The following is a 13,951-nucleotide window of genomic DNA, read 5'->3' as shown; positions in this document are numbered from 1 at the left end:
TGGTTCTGGTAATCATTGGGGTACAGGGGTGTCACCAAGTTTGGGAGCAGGCTCTCAAGGGGAGCTGAACGTGTCGCTGAATTTCTTTGCTGAGCTGAAGTACCCCTGCCATTTCTGAACACCAGCAGCTGCTGCTTTCTTTTGTCCTGTCCCAATTTTGGTTTTTGCTTCTTCAGGCAAAACATCTACTGAAATTGATGGAAGAGTTGCCTTTGGCAGAGATGAGGATCATAGAATCATAGAATGGATGGAATCATAGGAATGATAGAATCATAGAATCACAGGATGCTACTTGTAGAACTGGTTCACAGGAGAGAGAGGAGCAGAAAACCTTGCACACTGTGTAGTCTCTCAAGTTCTACCTTAGTTTGCCCTTGGGCAGGGCAAGAGCACCCTTTCTGCTGTCCATCTCCCCTGCTTTGCAGCTTTGTGACCCACCCTGGCAAAACTGGGGCTTTGTCATCATGAGGGGGTTACAACCTCCACTGTCGGACGCCTCTCGCCGTTCAAGGGCTGGATGCGGCAGGAGCAGCAGAGATGTTTGCGTTGCTCACTCTGGGCATTAAGCTTCAAGCAGGGTTTTAGACTCTGTGTAAGCAGCACAGAGGCAGTTGCCTCCAGAGGCTGGCTGCATTTTGGTACACCAAAAAGTAGGGCTCCAGCCCCTAATGAGGGTCATTGGGGTAGGTGGCTAATGCTGGGTGCTGGAAATCCTGTGCATCCCATAGTACCTCTTGGAGACCATAGAATCATAGAATCACAGAATGGTTTGGGTTGAAAGGGACCTCAAAGACCATCCAGTTCCAACCCTCCTGCCATGGGCAGGGACACCCTCCACTACACCAGGTTGCCCAAAGCCTCATCCAACCTGGCCTTGAACACTGCCAGGGATGGAGCATCCTATAGGTAAACTGGATATATTCAGCCCTTACACAACTTTAACTCTGTTTCCAGCTAAGTTTAGCCAGCTTTTGGGAGAAGATCTGGCTGCTATGATTTAAGCTTGCTGCCTCTTTGTAGAAAGGAGGGAGGGAACGAAATAATAGTTAATACTTAATGCATATGAGCAGCAATGCTGTCAGGTTGCCTAGCAGCCGGTTAGACAAGCAAGGGAATAGAAAAGCCTGGCTGAGGGAACGTGGCTGGAGCTGGTTTCTCAGTTTGCGGGTGGAATCTGACCCATGCTGTCCGTTTTTGTGGTGTGTTTTTTTTTTTCTGGGAGGGGGAGGAAATGGTGGAATTTACCACTAATGGATATTTTAGCTCTGTCAGATCATCTCTATCTACTCCCTCACCCCCATCTGTTTTTCCTTTTCAGTTTTTCAAGTGTAACTTGGAAAGCTTTAGCCAAAGGGAAGTGTTAAAGTTTTGCATGGTTTCTGGAGATGGAATGGGCAAAAAAAAATCTCTCCAAGTGACTTTTTCCTTCTATTTAGGACTGTGTCTCTAGCAGTCTGGAGATCATTAGCATTTCATGGTCTCTTCCATATACTGCTCAGCACACGCAGTAAAGGCTGTATGGGCTGGAAATAGCTCCTGCAGTCACACCTAACGCTGCTAACATCGCTCCCATTCCTGCAAGAAGTGGATGTACATTTCAGTTTCTGGAAAGCAAAAGTAGAAAGATAATTAAAAAAAAAAAAAAAGAGGGAGGAGGGCTCGAGCCGCTATATGATTGCAAATAAACTGCCCCCTCCCTCATGAGGCCAGAAATTCCCCAAAGTGTAAGGTTGGATCACAAAGGAGATAAAAATAAGGAAGGCTGACTGTTTATATAGTGACTTTCTGAGATTGAGTCCTTCCTTTTACTTTTTCAGTAAAAGTTAGGAAGCTGGAAACTCTTTTTCTTGCCAGCCATAGCTCTGTGGGAGTAACAGGACTCCAGCGACTAAAACTCTAAAACCCCCGCTGGTAGCATCCTCACTTGAGATGAGAGGTGTCAGCTCTCGATTTTAATGTTTTCCTCATCTCAGCAATAACTTTTGAGCATATTAAAACAGGAATGAGGGCACTTAGCAGAAAGGAATGGAATGAGAAGAATCTTGGACTTGATTTGTCCATCTTAATAAGGAATAAGAATAGTGGCTCTTTCAGGGCAGCTAGCCTCTTTTACGCTCTGAAATGAGTTGACAGGTCTTGGGTCAATGCCAGCAAAGATATCACTCCAGTAATTTGATGGAAGGAGCAAGGGGCTCTAGACAGCAGAGTTTTGGTTTGCTTCACAGGCTGGCGTTTGAGTGAGACCAGAGTTACCAAGAGGTTGGTCACATCCATCTATGCTCCTTCTGCTGTTGTGGCAGAGATGTTCCTCCCTCTTAGCCAGAATTATCTTTTGAAGTCCTTTACTTGGCCAAACGTTGCAATGTTAAAGCATGTTTTAACCATATTTTGCACAGCTTGGAGATTTCAATGCTGAAGTCTACCATAAGGCAATAGTTGGATATGCAGGCCTACTGTGAAGATCTTATTTTGAGTTTTCTTTTTTCTGTCATGAGTGCAAATGCTATCAGACCACCTCAAATAGCTGCAAATGATGCATATTTTATCCCTTTGCTGGGGAAATTCTTCAAGTTATGGCATTTCTTAATTTTCAGTTGTCATTTTTAAGTTGCCAAGCTATGCTGAGCTCTTGGCCGTCTCACAAGAGTGTCTGCTCTCTGTTGAATGCCGCTCTGAACATCACGAGAACAAGATCAGCTGCCTCCTTCAAAATGTTCCTGGGTCTACTGTCCTCATGCAAGAGGCATGCGAGTCCCTCTGAGGACCAATGCAGAAGACCAAGGTGTAGTTTGAGGTCAGCTTGAAAAAAAAAATGAAATCTTTAAACAAAGAATTTTTGAAAGACTTCGTTTTAAAAGTGCCCAGTAGTATGACTTTCTATTTTAATTTTTTTTTTTTATCCAGTGGATGAGTGATTTCTACTTTTTCTGACACCTGCCTCCGAGAAGTGAAGGCCTTGCTGCAGGTCTGTTGCAGCACCGTGGAGCACTGTGCCGTTAGCAGGGAAACGCTGGAGAAACACCAGTGGAAGCGCTAAAAGCACCCCGTGCTTGGAAATCAGCAACTTCAGTGATAAGCTTTATCATTCGTTGCTGTGACGGTGAACTGATGTGATGCCAATGCCTAAGCTTAGATTGAAAAGTTGGAGGGACAAATTCTGCCCAAATTCTGCTCCTATTGAGTTTGGGAGCCTGTGACAGCAGCGTGTGGCCTCAATGATCATTAGCAAGCACAGCAGAACTTTTATGTTTTAGGTCGTACTGCTGCACCCAGGACAATGATGTTTCCACCAGCCCAACAAAAGCCCGTCTCTATTCTTTATTTCCACAGAGAGCGAGCTCTCCCTTAAAATCCTCTCAGTGTTTATAAATTTTTGCTTATGATTTGTTGCCTCGAATTTTGCTGTAAAAAAAAAAAAAGAAAAAAAAAAGAAACGTAGAGAATTTAAATTAGTTTCCCTAGAAGAACTAGAAGAAAACATCCTTCTGGTGAGGAAGAGAGGAAACATCTCCTCTTCGTCAGATCGGAGGACTCTCAAAACCCACAGGCACTCTCTCCCAAAAGCTTATTTCCCAGCCAGCCCACCTTTCCCCCGACTCATTGATACCCCCAAGAAAAGCAAACCTGTTCTAAGTAAGCTAAATCCTGCTTTCAAAACATCTCCAGTTCTGCTGGGGAACTTGCAGGAATCTACAAATAGGTGGGAAAAGAAGCAGAAGAAGTTGAAGAGTACTTGCTCAGGACCCCGTGTGCGTGTTGGTGGCTCTGGCCGCGCGGTGCTGGTGCCTGTGCGGTGCCTCTGGGCTGTGAGCGGGGGCCGCGGTGGGGGGGTCGTGTCAGGAGTAGCTACTGCTGCCCCCGAAAGAGGTTAGCTCCTTGATAATATTTTGAAAAACAAACAAACCAACAAACAAAAAAGGTTCCTTTCCTGGGCATCCGCTTAGAAGAATGTTGTCCAGCCTGTTAATCCGTTTATTCTGCACTAACAATTAAATAAACCAAAATAAAACCAAAACAAAGCACCAAACCCCACAGTCGTCCGTGTCCCCCCCCCCTCACAGTTACTATAGCAAAGGAATTATTTGTCAGCCCTCCCGGGCTCCTGAAAATACCCGCTGGCATATTTAGCGCGGCCGCGGCGGGGCGGGGGGGGGGCGGGCCGCGGCTGTTTGCTTTGGGAAGCGCTCCCGCGTTGCCTAGCAACGCGCCCCGGCCGCGGCACTGCGCTGCGTCGCCCGTGGCAACCGCTGTTGCTCCCAAACAGCGCGGCCCCCCCCGGATCCAGCTCCTCCTCCTCCGCCTGCACCCGGCCTCGCCCCGGGTCGGGCTGGTGGGCTGCACCGGGCGGGGGGTCACCCCCCCAAACCCCGCAAAGCGGGTTCGGAATTAGGGCTGAACACATCCCCCCTCCCCTCCAGCAGTTTATTAGTTTATTAATTAGCACCTAAAGGGGGTACGGGAGAGCTGGAGAGGGGCTTTGGACAAGGGTGTGTGGTCACAGGACATGGGGCAATGGCTTTAAACTGGAAGAGGGGAGATTTCGATGGGATCTAAGGGAGAAATTCTTCCCTCTGAGGGTGCTGAGGCACTGGCACAGGTTGCCCAGTGAAGCTGTGGCTGCCCCATCCCTGGCAGTGTTCAAGGCCAGGCTGGATGAGGCTTTGGGCAACCTGGTGTAGTGGAGGGTGTCCCTGCCCATGGCAGGGGGGTTGGAACTGGATGATCTTTGAGGTCCCTTCCAACCCAAACCATTCCATGATTCTGTGATTAGTTTATGATTCAAAAGGACTTAACTCTTCCCCCTCGGCTTGATAGACTCTAAGCATGATCTTGATCTGACAGAAGGACGAGCTTTTAAAACTGCAGCTTTGCCTTGCTCACTTATTGAACAGATTAAAAAAAAATTCTGGGAGTTATCTGAACCCCTCTCTGGCCAGACTGCCGGCAGAAAGTTTAGTGGGCTGAGATGTCTGTCGGAAAACCACCCCCTCATGTCTCCTGGCCAAAAATACTGCCCACAGGAATTTGTTGCCTGGATGAAAGATACAACTCGGTTAATTCTAGTTCAGTAACAGCCAATTCTCTTTCTCTGAGAGAGTGTGAACTATCAGAGCAGCGTACAGTTGTTGCAAACTTTTATCTTCTCCCTGAATTTATCTAGAATACGGTGGGTCCTATTACTGTCCTCACCAAAAATACAGCAGTGCCTTTCTCCAGGCGCAGAATATTCAAATACATATTCCCAAACTGCGTTTTTAGGACATCTAAAGCAGCCTTCTGGTTTCTTTCCCTTTTCAGGAAGAATTGCATGTCTCTAGATCGTTTGTGTCTTTTATTTGGGGTCTTGTTGAGTGCTGAGTCTGCAGTACCAGTCACCGATAGCTGTATGGACCTGAAATTTCCACAGGCAACCCCCCCCCCTCATTCCCCCCATTCTCTGGCAGCAGTGCACGGGTCTGGAAAGCGATTGCTTCTGTGCCACGACTTGCTGAAGCAAGCACTGACTGCAGCGATGGGACGGCTGAGTAAGAACCATGTTTGGTTTTGGGACCCCCCATGCCCGCCTGTGGCTCAGACAATGTGCATTTTGAACTCGGGGCAGTTTTACTGCATGTGTAGAAGCAGAATCATCAACAAGGAAATCCCAAACTCTCGTGAGGAAAGTTTGCACATCCCCATGAGGATGTTTTGGTGTGGCACTGTCACGTAAAGGGTGAGACCCCATTTTCTGTGGCGTGCAGGAGCAGAGCCCAGACCTCCGTGGTGGTTCCTCCCCAGTAACACCAGTCCGTGGTTGGGATGATGCTCCCTGGGAGCGTGCCGAGTTAGCACAGCCTGGATGAGCATCTCGTGTGCAGGCAGAAGGATGGTGGGATCAGAGCTCATGCAGGCATTTGAGAGAGACAAAGAAACTTGGCCTTAGTGTCAGGGGAAAACAAACAAGCCCTCCTCCTCCTCCTCCTCCTCCTTCTCCTGCCCGCCTGGGCACTACCTCCATTTCAGAGGGAAAAGTGACCATTTCTTGTTTCTCTCCTTGCTCCAACTCTCCATTCTGGCTCAAACTTCCCTGTACAAACCCACAGCAACACTAATGCTCGTGACCGCTTGTTTATCCCCTCGTGCTGTGTTTCAGTCCATCCCATGGTGGAATCTCTCCTGGAGACCGCCGGAGCACTGGCTCAGCTGCTGCTGTAAGATGTAAGACAAAGCCATCTCTTCTCCATTAAGGCCACAGTTTATGATTGTGGCTTGTTCTTAACTTTGTGAAGTACCACAATGCTCATGAATGGTGTTGTATAAATAAATAACAATATACTGGGCTGCGTTGGCAGCAGTTACTTCTGTATTTGCCGTTCACCCGATAGGCATGATGGAAACCGCCGCTGCTGCCGCCCCACATCTAAATGAAATACTGCAGCAAATCTCCTACTTCACACTTAAATTGTCAGAAGGCGGCTGGCCTTGAGACCACTGAGAGGACTGTCTAGTGTAAACAAGGAAAAAGTGCGAGCTGATGGACATGCAGGTTTAAATTAAGCTGATCTCTTGGAATTAATTTAAAATAAGTGAGGTATTCCATAGTTTTCTGCCACAGGACAAGCTATAAAAGTGGGTCTCGCAAAAGCGCAGATGAGTACCAAGGTTTGCAGTTCCTGTTCCAAAAGGAGCCCAATCCAGTCGGAGGAAGATTAGCTGGGTCCAGGTACCAGGGGTCATCCTGGGAGCATGTGGAAGCAGAGCTATAAGCTGCAGGGGCCGAGTAACCAGATGTTCCAGTTTGGTTGATGATTGAAACTTTTAAGGTTTGTCCTAGAAAGGGACCTTTGCAATGCTTTGGTGCCAGATTTTGCTTGACGCGCTGTATTTCCCGCTGTTGAATCACAGCCCTGGGACACCCCTGCAGCACACATAGTAAAAAGCTGGGAAAATCATTAATTTCAGCCCAGAACTTGCACTTGGTTTCGCCAGATAGCACCAATGCATATTGCAGGCGGTATCTGGAGGGCCTGGACATGGAGTACAGTGCAGTGTGTGGCTTCTTAATTCCTCCTTCCAGACGTGAAAGCTCAGCAGACAGCAAGACCTTTTTTCTTGGGTAGCATTATTTGCCATCGTTGCAGCAAAACTTTTTTGAAGTCGAGATTTAGCTAGTTAATAGGGAAGAAACGAGGAGTTTCCGCCACTCGTTGGCAGGGTTGTGCTAGACTGAAAATCTGGAAGCTGTTGGACTTTTTTCTGAAGAACAAACAGCTGGGACTGGTGCAGGTAGGTCTGTGGGAGCCTGAGGGTGAAATGCAGCGTGTGAATAGGCTGTGTGCTGGCCCCTGGATTTCTGAGCACCAGAAAGGACCAGTCAGGTCTGAAGGAGCTGACCCTTGGAGAGTGTTGGTATTCCTAACCCCGAAGGAAAACGGGGCAGGTTTTTGTACGGGGGGGAGGTTCGCAGTGTGACTTTGCCCGTGCCCAGGTCTGAGATCTGTGCACATGGGATTTGCCCACAGGCTGCTGCCAGCAGCATTAAACCATCACGGCTTCTGCTGTTCTGTCCCAGCTGGCTCTTAAGGAAACTCCAAATTATCCGGCCGGCACAGATACATTCCTCCCTCTCTTCTGCCCCTCTGCAATTTGCTTTTAAAGAAACAGGAAAGATCAGTGAACTGCTGTTACACAACAGTTACGTGTGTGTGTATGTATCTATTACTTGACTTGATTCCGTGAAATCTAATTAAAGACTGAGTGCATATTTGTATTTCGGTGTATTATTAACTATTGCTAATAAAAGCCATTTCCAAATTTGTATTTTTCCATGAGGACCAGGTTTCTGGAAAAAAAAAAAAGCCCAGCTATACTGCCTGCTGCCCTTGAAACGCGTGTTTTGGGTTTATCTGTGTTTCCAGGTAACTAGAGCTCTTAGACGAGCAGTGTTTGCTTCTGGTTTAAATTAATTTAACCTCATCAGTGGAAGGCTCTGGTGCCTTCGCTGTTTATAACATTTTGAAGCAACGTAATAAGCAACGTCTCCAGAATCAGCTTATTATCAAGTTCCTTGTCATGTTTGCTTCCCCCTTCCATCCCCTCCACTTACCGCCACTTACTGAAAGGCTAAAGGTTGTGACACGCGGTTCAGGATGCTCTTCAGATGAACGGGCTCGATGGGGTGAGGGCATGTTCACGCTGCTCAGTGATGGCCCAAACCTCTCCCCCATCCTCTCCAGGAGGGGATGCTGGTTTCGGAGGGGCTGGTTACGAAAGGCGGATGCTGTTCCAGCCCTCGGGATGCGAACGGTACAGCAGTGCTTGTTGCTGGTAGTGGAAATGCCAGGCACCATCCCGCAGCATCCCAGGCTCTGTAGGGTGACTTCGTGTCACGCGGCTGCGGGCGTTAAGGACTGTGCTTGGCATGGGCTGGGACGTTTTGGTGCAGAGGCCAAGGTTTTGATGAGCCAAAACTCTGTCCAGGCCTAACCTGTTCCCATGTTTCCTGGCTGCCTCTGAAAGCCAGAACAGCAGGCTCTTCTTCCAAGGCTTTTAGAGCAGTTAAAACTCCAGGAAATACCGTAGCTCTCCTAAGTCAAGCTAGTATCATGATGGCTGGTTGTACAACATTTTGGACAAGGATCAGTTCAGATGTGAAGCAGCCAGACCTCCAAATGCTTTGAGCTGCACCCATTGCTAACAGCCGTGTTCGGAGCTTTGCTCTCTGCGCATCGTGTGGTCTGAAGGAAAAGATAACTCCTAAATGGGGATACTGGTAGAGCAGATTCTCTTTGGCTCAGCCATCTGAAAGCAAAGGTTTTCTTTTGGTTTCACAGATAGGTGAGGTGGAATCATAGAATCATAGAATGGTTTGGTTTGGAAGGGACCTCAAAGATCATCTAATTCCAACCCCCCTGCCATGGGCAGGGAAACCCTCCACTACACCAGGTTGTTTAAAGCCTCATCCAACCTGGCCTTGGACACTGCCAGGGATGGGGCAGCCACAGCTTCTCTGGGCAACCTGTGCCAGTGCCTTGCCACCCTCCTCGAAATCTCCCCTCTTTCAGTTCAAAGCCATTGTCCCGTGTCCTGTCACTTCATGCCCTTGTCCAAAGCCCCTCTCCAGTACAAGGCCCCTTTAGGTACTGGAAGGCTGCAATAAGATCACCCTGGAGCCTTCTCTTCTCCAGGCTGAACCGCCCCAACTCTCCCAGCCTGTCTCCAGAGCAGAGGTGCTCCAGCCCTTGGAGCATCTCCATGGCCTCCTCTGGCCCCGCTCCACCAGCTCCGTGTCCTTCTTGTGTTGGGGACCGCAGAGCTGAACGCAGCACTGCAGGGGGGTCTCAGGAGAGCAGAGCAGAGGGGCAGAATCCCCTCCCTCGCCCTGCTGCCCACACTGCTTTGGATGCAGCCCAGGACACGGGTGGCTTTCTGGGCTGCCAGCGCACGGTGCCAGCTCATGTTGAGCTTCTCATCCACCAACACCCCCAAGTCCTTCTCCTCAGGGCTGCTCTAAATCCATTCTCCACCCAGCCTGTACTTGTGCTTGGGATTGACCCGACCCACGTGCAGGACCTTGCACTTGGCCTTGTTGAACTTCATGAGGTTCACACAGACCCACCTCTCAAGCCTGCCCAGGTCCCTCTGGATGTCATCCCTTCCCTACAGTGTGTCCACAACACCACACAGTTGGTGTCATCTGCAAATGTGCTGAGGGTGCACTCAATCCCACTCTCCATGTCTCCAACAAAGATGTTAAACAGCACCAGCCCCAATTCCGACCCCTGAGGAACACCACTCGTCATGTTTTTCCAAAGAGGGTGCAAAGGTGGGGGCACACTTGGCCCTCAGTCTCTGTTCAGAGCCATGTCCTGACAGGCTGCAAGTACATGCTCATGTGCTCCTCTGGCTTCTGAGTTTCTTGGGCAATGGAAAAAAAAATTAATGTTTTCCTGATTGGAATTTCAGGGGAACGCCTGTTATTTCTTGGAGATCTCATCCTTTGGAGACATGCGCAGCAGGGATGAAGGATGCATGTGGAGGCAGGGAGCAAGCTGGGTTTGAGACAAGTACTTGCCTTAGTTCTGCTCTAAGGTGATGTAGTTCACTCGATGGCATTTTCTTTCACATCAAATAAAAAGGTTTCTTCTCCCAAAGAATGAGACACCTCCTTTCTATGCTCTGGTTAAACACAACTAATGCCTTTTCAGGGCAAATTATTAAATAGAGAGTAAGCCAATAACGTTGAATGAAATGGAAAATATTTAAGAATGTTTTCTTTAGTAAAATAAATGTGGCGTGGAGTGTGGTGGATAAAGGTGATGGGTAGTGTGCATCTGCTAGAAAAGAAAGTCAAAATCTGCTATTCCCTGCATTCCTTGCATTATTTTCAGTCACTTTTGAGAGCTTTGAGGATTTTCACTAGTGAGTCTATTAAATGTAAAAAATGCAGTTACTTTTTCTGTAGCCAGGGGAGAAAATACCACTTAGAGCCCTTATAGAATGTGGTGGTTAAATAGTATTTTTATTTTTTCTGAATTCAGCTATTGCCCTTCTGGTTTTCCTATTTATCCAAGCTCCAAGCCAACTAAACCTGAATTAAAGTTCCAGAAACCAAATAACTATTTTTATATGTAAGCCTTCCTTTCAAAATATGCAAAAAATGCACAAAACTGAACAAAAAAAAAGCAAAAGCTTGGGTTTGAATTTTGATCCTAGCAGGTCAGTGTTATGGATGAGAAATAATGCATTTTTTAAATTAAACTACAACCTTCCCACTATTTTCAGTAAACTACCAGATATCAGGAGATTTCTGTAAAAAAATCATAGCTGTATCATGAACTTGTATATGGAAACGTGACCGTATGTGATTCTCTGGTTATTTTACTCCTGGTCAGTCCAAGATCCATCGAACAGAAGAAAACTTGGAGCACAAACTGTGCAGAGCTGAGCGTCCTGTTGGGTTTACTAAATTTCATTAACAAAAAGGCAAGCGTAATTATAGCAGGTTCACCTGGAAAAATAAACTTTTTCCGCATTGATATTTTAATTTGAAATGAAAGCCATGAAGCATATCCTTCAGTCATCAAAAATCTGATTTACCTTTGATTCCTGTACTTCAAGCTAGTAATTTTCCTCGTGCATTTTTATGCCCCACATTTAAATCCTCTTTGGGAAGTTGTTAAGCTCATTTACAAATGGCAAATGGAAGGAATTACTTACCCAGTAAAGGTAATAAGACCCACTAAGGTTTATTGGGAAGCTTAAATGTAAGTAGCTGTGAGAAACTTTGTCCCAAAGGCAAAATAATTGACTGTTCTTAAAGAACAACAACCAAAAACTCATTGAAGACATTTTCCTTTCCTTCATTTATGTCCCCGTATTATAATCTATTTCAAAAGTTCTTCCAGAAAAAAAGGATGTAATAAAGGAATCTAGAAAGTTTAAATAAGATTGAAGGATGACCAGGTAAGCTTTGAAACGCAAATTAAATAAAATAGTTCATTTTATGTTTTGTCTTCAAATGAGCAAGCAATGCACTGAAACAGTAACAATTTTTTAGTGTTTTGAAAGCAACACCAGTATGATAGATTATTCTGGATTAAAAAAGGCATTCACTGGTTGCTGGTGCAGTGTAGTTAACATCTTTTACATTTTCACCTTCAAAAAATAAAGATATGTGAACACAAGACTTAAATGCCCCGCGACTGCTGATCCCACCCCTGCTCGTGAGAAATAAAAATAAGGCAGGAGGGGAGAGTTCTGTTCACTTCAAACGGTGACAGTTTCTTCTAGGATCAAAACACCAAGCAGGTTGACCTGCAATTACAACAGAAGTGGCCCCGGCCCGAGGATGGCAGAGGCTTAAATCCTCTTTTATTTGAATTTTTGGAGCCGCCTGGGATGGCTGCTGGTGCTCAGCAAGCCGCGCGCTTCCGTGTCCTGCAGAATGAGGACCAGAGCACCAAAGAAAAATAAACCAAATATTTCCCTGGGGCAGGCTGCCTGCTCTGCCTCTGATCACCAGCACTTTTGAGTCGTTTGAGGTCTTGGCGTTTAGCTCCAAAATGTATTCGTTTGGGGTTGGGTTTTTGTTTTGAGTGTTCAGGAGCTGATAGTTTATATTAAAATATTCTGTGGAAAAATACTTGCAGGTCCTCCTCGTCTCCTGGATGGGAGAGCTCGTGGGCTGCGGCGCGGAGCACCCAGGGGCACCCTCCTCGTGCTGGGGGCTCTCGCACCAGCCTGCCCCTCCTGCCCCAGGCTTTTGGGAGCCTGGCGGCTGGTGCAGAGGGCGCTGCTCTTTCCCTCCCTGGCAGGAGAAGGCTGTGCCAGACCCTTCTGCTGCCCCCTCCTTTCCTCCCCCGCAGACCTGAATGTGAAAAACATTTCGAAATGCTCCTCTTATCTCTGTTTTCCCAGCGTTCTGGAGCTGGTTTAGGCAGGAGAGATGAACAAAGGCAAGGCTATTTACATGAAGGCAATGTGGCTTATGAATGAAATGGTGACAATTGGAGTTTTTATCAACCCTCAAGGCTTGGGACGCTGCTACCTGTCTTCCTCAGATGCATTCAGACTTTGACAGCCCCCTGAGACCCATGCTTGAAAAATACCTTACCTGGGGGAGTATCGTGGCTTTTTTTAGGAGTGGGAAAATTGAAGCAGAGGGAAGGGGAAGCGTCCTGTTCAAGGTCACAGGGCGAGCTGGTGGCAGAACCAGAAATAGCACCCCGCAGTTATTCCGTTTTTTCTGGATTTCCTTTCCTGTCGCCACTGTTTGCCTGGATACCGAGATAGCTGTGTGTAAACAGAAGGTTTCCAGAGCGCAGCAGCCTCGTTATCTGCCCGATTCAGCCAGTGATGATGCAACCTGGAATCCAGATTTCTGCAATGCCTTCCACGGTCCTGATGCTGCACGTGACATCACCGTGTTGAGCAACTGGACTTTTAAACTTGTCTCTACCTGAAACGCCGGTGTCTGAGTAAGGCGATTTTATTCCTTGTGCATGGTCAGGTCCCGTCTGCTCCTTCCCCTGGCGAAAATCATTGACTTGTCTTTTTGCTCTGCTTAACCCAGCGAGGAGCCCTGGAGCTGAGAAAGTCAGCTGTGGATGCTGATCCTCTCCGTGACCCACCAGCGGCTTTGTTGACTGCTGATGAAGTTCTCAGTTTGTGCAAACTGCTCAGTGCCAGGGGGGCTGCCAAGCTGTCGGGCTGTCACCGGCTGTCAGAAGCCACGAGGCACCTTTTAATAGCTTCTGTTGGCCACTTCTGCTGTGAGAGAGCTTCAGCCTTCACCCCCAGCCAGGAGTGGAAGCACCCATGGCTGGGATGAACCTCTCTTGCTTAGACCAGATCTAAGAGGAAGGCAGCAAATCTTAGATCTTTGGGAAACAGGAGAGCTCCCTTTCCAGCCACCGAGTGTCTTTTAGGAGAGGGTGATGGAGAGCACTGTGAAACTTCCTCCTCTGTGGGAAGTGAAAAATGAAATTGGATGGGAGCAAGGAGTCCTTCCATGGTGTCGTGGTTTAGGCTGCTCCAGCAGCTAAACTCCTCACCCTCCCCCACCCCCAGGATGAGGAAGAAAATTAAAAGAGAAAAAGAAAAAGAGACCCGTGGGTTGAGGTAAGAACAATTTACTACTGCTGCTACTGTGTGCAACTATTTATACACAAACGAGCGATGTGCAGTGCAATTGCTCACCACCCCTTGACCGAGGCCCGTCTTGTCCCGAATTAACGATCCCAAAACAGATAAATCCTGATATCGCAATCCCGGAGGAGCGAGAGGCCCAAAAATAGAGAGCGAGGCAGAGAGAGCACTCAGAGTCGGAGAGTGAGAGTACTGGAAGAGCAAAAGTTCTTCTTTCCAGCTGTCCCTCACTTTATACTGGGCATGACGCTCCATGATATGGAATACTGATTGGCCAGTTTGGCCTCAATCTTAAGTCCAAGTACAAATCATAAGGAGAGTT

The sequence above is a fragment of the Tauraco erythrolophus genome, chromosome 28 (genome assembly GCF_009769465.1).
Source record: "Tauraco erythrolophus isolate bTauEry1 chromosome 28, bTauEry1.pri, whole genome shotgun sequence".
NCBI classification, from domain to species: Eukaryota; Metazoa; Chordata; class Aves; order Musophagiformes; family Musophagidae; genus Tauraco; species Tauraco erythrolophus.
Note: the sequence above shows the minus strand (reverse complement) of the source record.